General features: G+C 41.1%; 1 pseudogene; it reads right to left on the bottom strand.

Annotated features, from left to right (window-relative positions):
- Nucleotides 1–6740: 6740 nt before the first annotated feature.
- LOC137444620 (tetraspanin-36-like) lies at nucleotides 6741–9032 on the bottom strand (annotated as a pseudogene).
- Between the last annotated feature and the right edge of the window lie 3382 nt (nucleotides 9033–12414).

The following is a 12414-nucleotide window of genomic DNA, read 5'->3' as shown; positions in this document are numbered from 1 at the left end:
AGGATGCCAGCAAGGGCTCAACAGTAATTCAAATGCAAAAACAAGCACACAGAAGGTGGAAGCAGGGGTGGTAGCAATTAAGAGCCATTGCCTCAGTATGTGAGCTTGAGCTAGGAATGTCAAAAATTAGAGCTGAAATCAGCAAGAAAAGGTCAACAAGGGTTTCTCAAAATGTTGCCAGTGGGGGGAAACTCAAAACCCAACAAACTAAAAAAGTGAACGTTGTAGAGAAGGATGGCTTTAGAGCTTTTCTTGTCCCTTTTTCGTCAGGGTCCATGAGGCCAGAAGAGATAAACATGAAAATTGTGAGTATTATGGCCCTGCAGGCACCATCACCCGTGTTTATTGCTGTCCAACCCCTCTTCCCATCCCATTGATGGCCCACAAACCTATTTCATCACCCCCTGCACCATGAGTCCCTACTCCGGCAACGCTGTAGCAGGGCAAATCACCAGCTCCCTTCCCAACTTTCCCATGCCTCTCACCCCCATAGCAGCACGATCTCAGCTGTCCCTGTCCTCCCAAAGGTGCCTAATGCTCATCTTTAAAATTCTCTCTCATTTGGTAGTGGTGGTTTAAATGTTCCATTGTTTTATTCTGTATATGTCCATTTCCCCTGTGTATTCAGTCATATTGAATCATTATAACGATAAAACTGAAATGTTGATCCTTCAATGATTTATACATACACTTAACTGTAATTAATTCCATTGACTTCACTGGATGACTTCAAAGTGGAGCAATCTACTTTTGGTAAATTTAACCAAGATGCCTTATACTCTAAATCCTCTTCTATTTTATGTTTTAATACTTGAATCATAATTGAATCTACACACACACAAAACCCAAGACCCACAAACAAACAAAAAGCCAAACCCCCAAAACCCCCAACTTTAGATTATGCATTTGAAATACATATAATAGAAAAAAAAATTTCAAAACCATACAATACCTCCTCTTTGTGTATCTTCTAAACCCAACAAAGACACATAGCAATAAATTACACATCTGCTCTGCAAATGCAGAAGACAAAAAAAAAAGTTATTTTATTTTTCAAATACTAGGTTGAGTTTGTTGGTCTCATTTTTAGTCATAAACAAACTACAAAAAGCACAAAAATGGCTAAAAATATCCACCACAAAATCTTAGAGATTAAGGTCAAACAGAATCACAAAATCATCAATCCCGACCCTTTTTCAATTACAAATCTCTAAACTTTGCCCTGTTTTTCCTCTTCAGAACTCAATAACTTTGAGTAGACAATAACGTGTTTGGCTGAAGCATATCTCTCAGAAAAGCAATCATTCTTTATTTAAAGGTTTCCACAGACAGAGAAATCTACTTCATCCCTTGGGAGCTTGTTTCAGTGATTAATTGTCCTTGCATTTAAAATCTGTGCCTAAGTTCTAATTGGAATTTATCTGGCTTCAGCTAATAGGCATAGGTTCTTGATAGGCCTTTTTCTGCCAGATTCAAGTCCTTTAGCAATGGGCATTTTGCCCCTGTGTAGATATTAGGAGTGTAATCAAATCACATACTCTTTTTGATCAGCCAAACAGACTGTGCTCTGTATCTTCCACCATGACTCATTTGATTCAGCTCTTGGATACATTTATTTTGTTTATATTCTACAACCTTATGTTTTTCTTTTTTCGTTATTTAAAAACAAAGAAACAAACAAAAAACACCCAACAGCCATGGTCATTAATGCTGCATATTAGTCTCACTGTAAGGAGTAGAGGTAGTATCACCTCTCTTTTTCTTGCTGCTCTCTTCTTTATACCTTTCAGTATTTTCTGCAACAGGTACTCATAGCCAATTGCAGTAATCTTTAAAACATTCAGAATCATTGCTTTCCAAATTTGTGTGCTCCTATTGAATATATTTCTTTGAATTTGAACAATTTGATTTTGATCCCTTATCTCTAAAATACCAGATTCCAACTATTTTGTCTGACACAAATATTTGTTTATTCTTGCTGTTACTATTATTCATCCTATTTATGATATTAGCCTTTTAAAAAATGTTTGAATCAGTTGTTTCTATTCATTACCATGAAATATCCAATACTGGTTGTTTCACAACAATTTTAGAAAAAGCATTATCACACAATGATTTCCAGATTGTGGCTACTGCTCTACATTTCTCACTTGTCTTTTTTATTAATCTAGAGATTTTGCAGCATTCCCAAATTTTAATGTAGTGTTGCATACACATAATTTAAAATCATTTGATTATCTAGATATCTGAAGCGGAGAATTTTTACATGTTCTTCATTTATATCAGGAGTTTTTGTCTTGTTTATGCTTTTGTGAGGTTTATTCTTCTCACAATAAACAACCAACAAAGAATGAAGCAGGGAAGACAAGAAAGATACATAAAAATCAGCCTGAGAAGCATTTTTTGTATTACGAGGTGCAGAACAGTCTGGTCAGTTGTTTAGAGCTAGTATAAAGGAGAGCATTTTCTTCATTGTTGAGGAATTGATTTGCTACCTGATGGGCAAAATGATTTAACTATCATTTTAACTGGTTTCTCTATATTCAAATATAAAGCTATTTCCTAATAATTCTTTATTGCTGTGGTTAATAGGGATTAATAATAATAAATATATTTCCATGACAACAGTTATTCACATTTCAAATTCTCATTTGATAATTCAAGACTTAGAAATGCAGTTTATTTAGAAGTTGGTTGTTTTTTTAGAGTGTTTTAATGCAGCTTCACTTCAAATCTCATTCAAAAAATCAAATAAATAAAAAAACCCATCATTCTTCTATGTCTGAAAACTTTGTTACTTTTTGATCACAGAACTATCAGTACCTTGGGGATATATATCTTAACATCATGTTCCACTTTCACAAGGGTGAAAATTAATAGCGTATGTAGACAGTTCCAAAACTTACTCTGGAACACACAAGCATTTCCAAATTTAATGAAAGTTAAGATCTGTAGATAAATTATAAGTAGAGATAATGTTAGGACTAGCATTGGTGAACAAATGTCTCCACAGTTGCAGCTTCTTCAAATCAAGAGATTAGGCTTAGCTCCAGTTGTACAAAATTCTCAGATTCATCCAAAATTTTACCATTAAAATGACTTCTAAGTTACAGAGGGAAAGGCAGTTTAAAGAAGCTTTTAAATAAGCTAAACAATTGGCATAGAAGACAGCTTCTCATCGATCTGTGTGCTTAATAAAGCTAAATGTTAGAAAGACTAATGTACCATACTGACTTTTTTGGTTTTTTAGGAATTTCATTAAGGTATTTGAAAGACTGTCATAACTCACTCACCTCTGTTGATTTTATGAGCCATGGGTTTTCTCCAGCTCATAAAATCAACTTGCTTAACACAATACAGTGACTGATAGCACCAGAGATGACACTTCATGAAGCAAGGTGACACCCTCCCCTCCCCGCTGCCACCCCTCCCTCTCCCTCCCCTCCCCCCCCCCTTTTTTTTTTTTCTGGGACAATGCAGGGGTAGGGAGAAGATAGATGGATAGTCTGACAAAATATTATTCTTAGTGACAACTTAGTTACAAACATTCTATCTCTGCTGTTCTTTGTAAAGTTTGAATGCAAATTGGGATAGAGTGATGACTTCTGAAATACTGAGAAATGAGGTTTGGTTTTCTGCTCTAAATATAGTACACCTAGCATGAAAAATCACCACTGTACATAGGAATGTGTCTTTTTGTTAGGTGTGTTTATCTGTATATTGAACATTCATCTATACATTTTGAAATGAGAAACAGTTACAATTTTCCATTACGTGGAATGAAATGAAAATTAATATTTACACATCTTGTAATCTTGTGTATATTTAATGTTATAATTATCAAAGTTAGACATAATTAATCTCATCCTGCATCCTTAGAGAAGAACCTACATCTTTAGCCATCATCTAAAAGATATGGTAAACGATATCACAAACCTGTTTCAAAACAGTTCAATTCCCAGAAAATAGAGCCACCTCTTGAAATAAGAGCAATTTTGAGTTTTGGTTGCTCTTGACTGTGAATAAGCCCCTTGGCATTAGACACTGGAATTTTTTCTAAGTTCTACTTCAGACAATTATCTTATGAATGTGGGCATAAAGGTGTTATTCTGGGGTAGGGGAATTATCTCTCTAAAGAGATACTTATTCACAGTCACAAATCATGGACAAGAGCAGGTCTCCACACTCAGTCTTATTATCTCTCTGGAACGTGGACTATAATATCCCCTTCTCTTAAACCACAATGCAAATCAAGTGCAATGGGTGTGCAATTATAAGCCTGACAATTAGAGCACTTGCTGAGGATGCAATACACTCAGCTTGAAAGTTGTTCAAAAAACACATCATCCATCTTGAAAATAGTTCATAAAGCAGACTATGAGTAGTTTTTCTGTGCACTTATGAAGAAATAATTAGTGGATCCTGACTGACTGTACAAATATATCTGGAAAAACACTGAGCAAATACAGCAAACATTAAGTATTTTCTGATTCCATGAACATATGTCACAGAATCTAACATTTGTTGATGGAGGAACTGACCTCTTGATATCACCTAGTCCAGCACCCTCTCTCACAGAAGGACCAACAAGCAGGTTGCTTAGGGGCATGTCCAGTCAAGTTTCAAATCTCCCCAAAGGACAGAGAACACGAAATCTCTCTGAACAACCTGTCCAAATACTTTACCAACCTCACTGTAATTTTTGGTTGTTTTTGCTGAAATTATTTTTTCAGTATTTAATTTGGACTCATTGCCTCCTGTCCTTTCACTGAATGCCACTGAAAAGAGGCTCAATCTGTCTTTCTTACTCCATTTTCTTTACTCCCTCCCATCAAATATTTATACACATTGATAGATACACCCTGAGCCTTCTCATCTCTAGGCTGAACAGTGCCATGTCTCTCAGCCTCTCCTCACACAATAGATATTCCAAATCCCTAACCATCTTCATAGCCCTTCACTGGACTCACTGCAGTATTTCCATATCTCTCTTTTACTGGGAACTCAGATCTGGATGCAACATTCCAAAAGTGGCCTCACCAGACATGAGTAGAGAGGAAGGATTGCATCCCTTGACTGCCTGGCTATATTCTTCCTAATACAGCCCAGGCATCTGTTGTCCTTTTTTGCTTCATATTTGCATTCCAGTTGGTTTTCTCACAATGTGTAATGCTGTATGGAGTTATTCCTTCATAAGATTCTTTTTGTACTACTTCTCAATATCAATACAGGCTGGGGGATGGTGAAACTGAGAGCAGCCCTGCAGATAAAGACAAGGGGGTACTGGTGGAAAAGAAGCTGGACATGATCCAACCGTGCACACTCACATCCCAGAAGGCCAATTGCATCCTGAACTATATAAACAAACAAACTAACATGGCCAGCAGGTCAAGAGAGGTGATCCTGCCAGTGCACTCTGCTCGATGAGACCTCACCTGGAGTACTGTGTCCAGCTATGGAGCCTGCAACATAACACACAGACCTGCTGATTTGGGTCCAGAGGAAGGCCACAAAGATGATCAGAGAGCTAGAAGAGTTTTCCTACGAAGACAGACTGAAAGAATTGGGACTGTTCACCCTGCAGAAGAGAAGGCTTCAGGGAGACCTTATAACTACATTTCAGTATCTGAAAGGTACTTACAGGAAGGCTTGGGACAGAATGTTTAGAAGAGGTTGTAGTGATGGGGAAAGGGACAATGGTTTTAAACTAGAATATGATAGATTTAAGTTGGACATAAGGAGGAATTTATTTTAAATATGAGTGGTAAAACACTGGAACAGGTTACCCAGGGATGTGGTTGAGGACCTGTCCCTGTGGACATTCAAGATCAGGCTTGATGTGTTACTCAGCATCCTGATCTAGTTGGAGGTGTCCCTGCTCACTGCAGCAGTGTTGGATTAAATAATCTTCGAGAGTCCCTTCCAAGACAATTTAATCTGTGAATCTGTGAACAGTTTTCTATCTGATACAGGTTCCTCTGCATGTCCCCATATTCACGTTCCATAGAATAGAATAGAATAGAATAGAATAGAATAGAATAGAATAGAATAGAATAGAATAGAATAGAATAGAAAGAACAGATGTATTGAAGGCACATTATGCCTAGATACTGAAACTTGTCCCAGCATGTGGATGAATTCCCTCTCCACTCATGAGGGAAACAAAGGCCAAGTCATTAGCCAGTTGGCAGGGACCCATCACATGGGATGCTTGTGCTAATACCAAGAAAGGCATAATTCTAGCTTCATGCTTTCTATAAGCTGAAGCCAGTTGTTTATGAGAGTGCCCATTGGCCAAATCTAGTCACGAGAAACCTATAAGCATTACCCCAATATGTAAACACGTTGCCCCCTCTTTCACTTTGTTCTCTCTCCTTGCCTGAGCCTAACCTCATGCCTTAGCCTCTGCCATTGAGCTCATTGCTATTCAGTCTTCTCTCTCATATGTGCATGCAAACTAGTAGCCTCTGCATGATGAGGAGAAGCCAGAATCCAGGCAGGCCCATTGAGCCTCAGCCCTGAGAGTATCTCCAGAGGAGGGGTCTTCGCTGAGCCTGAGAAGCTCCAGTGATGTACTGCCAGTCTCATCGGCTGGAAGAGCCCACCGTGTCTCAAGAGGACTGGACCCCCAAGGGTAAGATCTGCCCAACTGCTGAGGAAAGGACTTAGCCAAGTCCGGCGGTTCACATATCTGCGTTAGCCTTGAGCAGCAAACTGACAAGCGAACACAGCCCTGTGTGTCAGCTCAGAGAGCAGTCCCCACTTCCACCGCTCAGCACCCTGTAAACCTCAGGGAACCCTAGAGCACTGTCCATGCCTGTGCTCCAAAGCTGGGACCGCTCTGAGAGGGTCCTACTGCTCCTTCGAGCCAAGTAAAGGGGAAGCCGCCGCTCCGCGCAGCCGCGCTTCTTCCCCGGGGCTGTCCACGCCAGTCCTGGAGCCCGTTGCTGCAAGGCTGACCTCACCGGGTCCAGCCCCGACTGCCATCACACCAGATTGGAAACCTCCGAGCCTGCCTATCGGGAACTGTCGCCCTGCCCTGCCGGGCAGGCTGACTTTGTGAGGGCTGCCCCCGTCCCAGAACCAGCCCTACCAGCCCTGCTGGGCTGACCTCTCAGAACTGCTCCCTGACATCTGGAGGGAACTGCCTGAGTCCTGTGAAGGGAACCTGCCTACCAGCTAGCCTAAGTTTCACCTTGTCCCCGCTGTCGCAGAGAGAGGATTGCCACCTACTGTTGCCTTTCAGACCAGCTAGGAATCAGCCCAGCGACAGTAGTCTGCCAGAACCTAACCTCGCTACAAAGGACACAGTGTATCTTCCATGTGCTTTCCACTTGCTAACATTCAGTTCAAAGCACCCGCGTCTACCAGCATAATCTTTCCAGTCCAATCCTCTGATATACGTGGGAATAGCTCTGTATACAGTTAGCAGCCGCCAACATCCCGTCGAGTCATCATCTGCTGGACAAGCTGCAGAATTGCACCCTTTGTTATATTAATAGAAAGTAATTCTGTAAATATTCCAATTGAGTCCTGATTATAAATACTAAACCACTTTATGGGATGTATTTCACAATCGTGCACTAGACTATGTGTATAAAGCAGTGATTCATTGGTTATTAATAATTTTAATAATAGTTACATAATTCATATTTCATACTCATACATTAATAACCTCTGAATCACATTAGAATAGAATTAACCAGGTTGGAAAAGATCATTAAGTCCAACCTATCACCCAACACCATCTAATCAACTAAACCATGGCACCAAGTGCCTCATCCAATCTCTTCTTAAACACTTCCAGGGATGGTGACTCCACCATCTCCCTGGGAAAATAAAATATTCAGCCAGAAGGTCACACAAGGTCCATTTAGCATTCATCTTCCCAAGTCTTATCATCAGGAGAGCAAAAATGCAAAGGTAACTCTTCTTGATTAAATAAACACCACTAAGTAAAGAAGCTCCTATGAGGACAGACTGAAGGAGTTGGGGCTGTTCAGTCTGGAGAAGAGAAGTCTCCGAGGTGATCTAAATGTGGCCTTCCAGTATCTGAAGGGGGCCTACAAGAAGGCTGTGGATATCAGGTAGTGATAGGACTAGGGGGAATGGAATGAATCTGGAGGTGGGGAGATTCAGGATGGATGTGAGGAGGGTGGTTGGGGCACCATCCATGGAGGTGTTTAAGACCAGGCTGGATGAGACTCTGGCCAGCCTGATCTAGTGTGGCGTGTCCCTGTACATGGCAGGGGGGTTGGAACTAGATGATCGTTGTGGTCCCTTCCAACCCTGACTGATACTATGATACTATGAAGCTGATATCCAGTGTCTTCTCTCTTGCAAGTAAATACACAGACACTCAGCATGCCCAAGAACTTCACCATGGCAAACCCCAGGATTACAAGCATAGCATAGCTGAAAACGCTCTGCAGGCCAAACTTCAGCTCCTATGCACAGACCTGTGTAATGAATTCCTGAGGCTGGTCCAGACACCCTGTGCAGCTCTTCAGCTCCTGCCTACAGCAGCTCAGAGGGATGCTGTTGTTACTGGTGGAATTGAACCACTGTATGGTTGTTCAATTGCTGTAGTTCTTTATCCCACAACAATGAAGCTATTCTTGCAAGTAATCCACAACAGTAGACTTAGGATTTTTCCCATCATATCTCTCAAAGGCTGAGTCTTTGTGCCTTGTACATCAATTTCTACCTTTTCCCTGTAAACAAATCCCAGGATGAAAGCAGATCCTTCAGCAACAAAAATAACCAGGATAATGGCCAAGAACAGACCCAGGCCAACTCAAGACTCCTGGAAGGTGGCACAGCAGCCAATCAACCCAATGATGAACATCACCACAGCCACACAAAGAATGATCACAGCTGGCAACAGAGCATACTTGTCCTGCAGAAAGTTGTCATAGATTTTGTAGGTGTTGATGACACCCCCCCATGTAGCCAAGCCCAGCTGCTGCCACCCAGAAGGTGAGGCTGAGCAGGAACAGCACGGTCTTGGAGGTGATGACACCGCAGTCCATGTTGGCAATGGGAGAAAGGACGTCCAGACCCACTGAGCGCACAGGCTCTATTCAACCTAGTTTTATATAATCAGATCCTTAACAGAAATATTTAATATCATTGTTCCTAGTATCAAACTCCGAAACAGTGTTGGTGGCTGACATCGGTCAGTTTTCAGTTCATCTCACTGTCCAGGTATTTAGTCTGAAGTTCATCAATTTGCCTACCATGTTACAAACCTTGCTTGTTATGACAGCTTTAAAAACATTAAGTCACCAGACTAGAAGTTTTTGTGCATACAGGACTAAATCAAAAAATTCAGATACATTTTAGGGTTTTAGAACTGCCCACTTTTAGTTCCAAATCATATGGTTAAGTTGAGATTTAACTTGTGAACTTATGCAAGGTAAATGTTAGATATAGAATAGAATAGAATAGAATAGAATAGAATAGAATAGAATAGAATAGAATAGAATAGAATAGACCAGGTTGGAAGAGACCTTCATCGGGTCCAACCTATCATCCAACACCACCCTACCAACTAAATCATGCAACCAAGCACCCTGTCAAGTGAATGCTTGTGAGTGAATGCTATTATTTCTGCATCCTCATTCTTCCACTCTTTCAAAGGTCTCCTACAAAAATCTCCTCTCTTTCACCACTTTTATAAGATATTACCTGAATGAGTTTTGTTTTCAGTTATGCAGTTACCTAGCTTAGCTCTGTAAACATGATCATTGCTTTGAAAGGCCATTTCAGAGGAGTATTTTAGAAATGTCCTTAGATTATTAAATTCTTAATATACTTGATCTTGTAGCGTGTTCTTCATAACTTGACAAGGAACAAGAGTGTAATGGGTTGAGTTGGATCTGCTGATGTGTATTTAATATCATGCTTCCATCATGTCAGCTTAAAATGAAAGTACTACATGGAGCTAAGTATCATGTGGCTTGAAGTTTGGATTGTAATGAGAGGCTTCCCATTGGTTGCTGTGTCTGGTTTCAGGTTTTTGGGGTGTTGGTCTTTTCCACTGCATTAGCTTCTGTGTGCTTGGGTGAGGAAGACCATTTGATCACTGGCTCTTTCTTTATTTTTTGGGGGTGGGGGGTGGGGGGTTGGGGGGTGTTGCTTTCCCTCCCATCTGTGTGTGGAGCACGAGGTTTGCTTATTTGAGCAGATTGTGTTAACCCAGGACAGTCCATTTTTGGCATCCAATGTAAGATTCAAAAAGTGGACTGTGTTAACTAAAACAGTTGATTTTGGCAGGAAACATAAGGTTTGAGATAAGGAGGGGATTCAATTAAGGCTTGTTAATTAAAAAAGAGGTGTCAGGGTTGGTTGGTTTGTTTGTTTGTTTTCCTATAGTATGTTCTCTATGTTGATGCATTTCCTTTCTGGGGGTGGCTGGGGCTGATACATGGGGATCCAACCCTGGTTAAGTTACATAAACGTACTTGTACTATATGTGTTTTTTCTGGTGGTGCACATCACCTCAGTGAAATGGATTAGTGCTATGAAATTTTATTGATCTTATATTTCCTTTAGTATGCTCACCATGATAAGGCATTCAAGTGCCTTAAGTGTTTGCTTTTCTGGTTACATTGCATTTTTTACCTTTTGAGGATTTCAGACATTCTTGGGACCCCAACACCAGACTGGTTCTGTTGTCATGTCTCCTAAGTGTGTGCCTGGTCTTGCCCAGAATAATACAAATCTTTCCTAAGAATACCACCTGGAGATCTGCCCTGAGACTGGATAATTGAGTGGCAGGTTGTGTGGGATAGTATGGGCAAGTGCCTATAATCAGCTCTGATTTCTTGGAATTTCACATCTGAAGAACTCAAAAATCCTGACAAGCTGATGAAATGTTTGGAAAAAGTATGTTGTCCTCTCAGAAGTTCATGAGAGTCAGAAATTGCTGTGATGTATTTGGGCCTGGCCCATGCCTATCAAGCTCTTCTCATCACTCTTCAGAGCACTCAGGGGAAAGAGGAGGTCTCTGGACTTATAGGCAGATTGGTAGGCAGTGTAGATATCTACTCAGACCACAACGGCAGGCAAGGTAGCTGCACCAGAGAACCAGCCTGTTCCAGTATCAGCTGCCCCTGTAAAGAAGAAACATACAAAGAAAGCAGTTTGTCTGGCAAAGCATGAGGATGAATCAGGGTCATCACAGAAACAAGAGGAAGAGACAGAGATGGTCACTCAGTCTTTATCTCTGGCTTTGGAAGATGGATAAGGAAAAATAGTGGAAGGAACAATTAGCAGGATCCAACAATGCTAGGGAAGTTTTTCTTCCTGTGTACAGGTCTGTGTTTCTGCTGTGAAAGAACTGTCCCGCAAAGTTGAGTGAACCTATGAGAATATGCTCTGTTCCCACCTGTATGGTGCCATGTTTCAGCCATGATGAGTGGGTGCTTCCCTATTGAAGGGACAGAATCTGGAGGTACACACCACAGCGTACCCTGTGGTTTTGCTTACATGACTGTGGGGAGGACAGGAGGAAATGGAATGGAAAAAAAAACACTTCAGTCCTAACTACACGAGTATGTGAATTACAAGAGTATTCTCCCTGAAAGCATTCTGCCCCAGGTTCCAGTGGAAAATTTCCCACAAAGATCTGAAGAACTGATTGCTTCTGATCCTTCCAATGGGTCTCCCAAAACATCTTCACAGAAACAAGTGGTTCCAGTGAGAATTCAGAATTAGAGGGGCTCTGCCTCCAACCAGAGAGGGGAGAGGGACAGTTGGTATTATTGGCCAGTATGGATCCAGTGCCTTGGCAAGTTGAACCCACAAGAGTGTACAGATTTAGTAGACACAGGTGCACAATGTACTCTGTATCATCAAACTACAAGGGGTGGAACCAATCTGTATTTCTGGTGTGAAAAGGAGAACCTAACAGCTGGATGTGTTGGAAGCAGAGCATCAGAATGCAAGCCAGTTTGTTTTCACTTGTAGGGGTGGAAGGAGCTACTGCAATTGACTGTCTCAGGGGTGGAAACACAGCCCTACCATTTGGACTGATCCACAGAATCACAGAATATATCTAGTTAGAAGAGAGACCTCAAAGATCATGCAGTCTGACTTTCAACCCAGTACTGAAGGGTCAGCACTAAACCATGTCCTGAAGTGGCAGATCCAAATTCCACTTGAACATCCTCAGTGATGGCAACTCCACCACTGCCCTAGACAGACCATTTCAATGTTTGACAACCTTTTCAGTGAATAAGTGTTTCCTAACACCTATACTAAACCTTCCCTGGCACAGACCATAGTGGAACAGAATGCATGAGCATGTCCAGAGCATGTGCCTGTTGTGTATCGTAAGGTGATACCAATTTGAGTGAGAAAGGACAGTGATGTGTGATGCACAATGTATGTTATGTGATGTTAATTGCT

This window comes from Melanerpes formicivorus, unplaced genomic scaffold (assembly GCF_026170545.1).
Source record: "Melanerpes formicivorus ecotype bairdi unplaced genomic scaffold, bMelFor1.0.p_v2 SCAF_1, whole genome shotgun sequence".
Taxonomy (NCBI): Eukaryota; Metazoa; Chordata; class Aves; order Piciformes; family Picidae; genus Melanerpes; species Melanerpes formicivorus.
Note: the sequence above shows the minus strand (reverse complement) of the source record. Positions and strands in the feature narration are given on the sequence as shown.